This window comes from Choloepus didactylus, chromosome 7 (assembly GCF_015220235.1).
Source record: "Choloepus didactylus isolate mChoDid1 chromosome 7, mChoDid1.pri, whole genome shotgun sequence".
In the NCBI taxonomy this organism is placed as follows: domain Eukaryota; kingdom Metazoa; phylum Chordata; class Mammalia; order Pilosa; family Megalonychidae; genus Choloepus; species Choloepus didactylus.
Genome location: NC_051313.1, coordinates 52870357 through 52873168, shown reverse-complemented (window position 1 = coordinate 52873168; position 2812 = coordinate 52870357).

Genomic DNA, 2812 nt, shown 5'->3' with positions numbered 1-2812 from the left:
AGATAAAATTTCATGAAACCTAAGAAAACCACAGAGAATGAAAGACAGCATAGTAACAAAGAAATCTGAAGTCTGTAAAATATCTAATGATATTTACTGCCAGATAGTAAATGATCAATAAATAGCAGTTATACTTTTTCCTGCTGCTCTGGCTGCTGCTGCTGCAGCCTATATCCTTCACAAGTAACCCTAGTTGGAATGGAAGATTATGAAAGGAGTCAAAGATATGGCTCCTTCCCTGAATGAGCTCAAAGGATGATATAACCCCCATGTCAAACAGGGAGTTGCAATCATAGAAAATGGCAAGGCAACAAAAGTATAATCCTTGGCCACTTCAAACATAGCACCTTACACACAAGCCAAATGCACAGCAATTTCAAACTACCAGTGTCCACCAGAAGTAAGGAAGGTATTGAAGAAACAACTTTCTCCTTTAAACAAAACTCAAATCCTGACGGAATTTACCTTGAAAGGAGAAGGTCACTCCACCTCCCTGGGCTTCACTTGCCCCTTGGGGCCTAGAAATTCAAGTACCACCACGGGGGTCCTTTTATTTCAATTGGAGTCCAAATTGGTAAAATACAATCTTTCTTTAGTTATGCTTCACAGAGTTGACCCAATCTGGAATTTTGGAAAAAAAAAAAAAAACCTATACCAAATACCAAAGAAGAATAAAAGAAGAAGAATAGAGATTCAAGAAGTGTAAGATATGAGTTTATGAAATATAGGTTACCAGTCTTCCCATGATTGATTTCTTGACAGCTTCACTGGTCCTGTCATCCTACTCTACAATTGTCCTGGGTGGAGAGTTCCCGAATCCACAAAGTGGGATGTGTGAGGTGTATTGTGTATTGTGTATTGTATGTGTGTGTGTATCTTATGTCTGGTAGCTACACAGTTCTCTCCATGTAAAGGGTGCCACCTACAGACTTGCCACATAGAAGCTACCACTTAAGTGCCTTAAGAACTTTGGCTAAACCCTGAGAGTGATTCTTGATAACCCACAAGCCCAAGAAACATTTTTCATTCTAAGAGGCGTATCTCCTTCCCCTGGCAATTTACAACTGACAATTACTAAGAAGGTGAGACTTCACTCCTTCAGGCCTAACTTCCTACTAATGCATTAATCATTTGACTGATTTGTATAAAAATTAAACTCAAGTCATATCTTTATACCACAGCAATGTAACAGAAACAAAACAATTGCAGATGTGGCCAAAATCTTTAGTTATCCTCTCATCTGTCAAAGTGCATGCCATCACTGAATGTTTGCCAACCAACAATATAAATGTAAATGCATGTGACACAGTAATGGATATTTTGATGGAAAAGATGAAATATGCTGGGGGGTGGGGGCTTTGCAAGTCCTTCACTGTTTCCTGTGAATGGCCATTCAATCCTTCGTAAATACTGAGGTTTTTACTTTGCACCATGCACTGTTTAAGCCCTTGGGATACAAAAATAAAAAAAAAGAAAGAAAAAGATAAAAATCCAAGTCTTCATAGAGCTTCTATGCTAGTGTAAAGAGACCAATAGGAAACAATAAGCATAATAAATAAATAAATTATATAGTAGGTTAGAAGGTAATAAATGCTATAGGACAAAATAAAGTAGGCAGATAAGGAGTAGGAAGGGAAGTTGCAGTGAAGATGGTTATGATTTCAAACAGAGCAGTCAGGTTAGACTTCCTCAAGAAGTCTACATTTGAACAAAGATCTGAAAGAGGGGAAGGAGTTAGCCATCTGAATATCTGGAAAAGGAGGAGTGTCCCAAGAAGAGAGAATGGCCAGTGCAAATCCCCAAAGGGAGAGCATGCTTGGGGTATTGGAGGAATAGCAAGGAAGCCAATGGCTGGAACAGAGTGAATGAAGAGATGGGTGGAAGATGGGGCAGAGAAATGTGGGGGGACCAGATCATTTTGGGGCATATGAAGCATTGTAAGGATTTCAGATTTATTCTGAAAGATGAAAGGAGCCATGGAAGGTTTTGAAGAAAGAGTGATATGATCTGACAATTTACTTTAAAAGGGTGCAGTATTATGCTGAGGAGTAAGGATGAAAGAAGTAAATTGATATAAAAGACAATTGCAGTGATTGAGAAAAGAGATGATGCCTTAGACCAGGTGGTGAGATGTCAGATTCTAGACACATTTTGAAGGTAAAGGAAATAGGATATCCAACAGGATATGAGGTGCAAAAGAGAGAAGATTCAAGGATGATTAGAAGGCTCTTAGCCTAAGCAATTGAAAAGGTGAAATTGCCACGAAGTGAGATGACGACTTCTGCACATATGTTGTGGGAAGTTCAGGGTATTCATAGACAATCCCAAACAGAACACAATGAAAGGAGAGTAGAGCCAGGAATTCATTTTGTGCTTGTTTTGACACTACCTTCCCCCTTTCTTTTTTTATTCAGCCTTGAAAAGAGAGAATTTAAAAGAAAAATATATTCTACTTACAATTTTTAAAACTCTTTTTCAGGAATTACATTGTGGAATGAGATCAGGACAAAGTTTAGTCTTCGTAATATTTTTACTTCAGACTGTATTTCAGACTTGTTTCTCTTGATGATACTTTGGTATTAATATAACCACTCCATGTTTTGTTCGATTGACATTTGCATGGTGGATCTTTCTCTATCCTTTAATTTGTAACTTACTTGTGTCTTTATATTTAAAGTGTGTTTTATGTAGATGGTATACAGTTGAGTCACGTTTTTTATCCAATCTGACATTCTCTGCCTTTTAATAGGGATATTAGGACCATTCATATTTACTGTGATAAGTAGTATGATTTGGTTTAAATCTACCAACT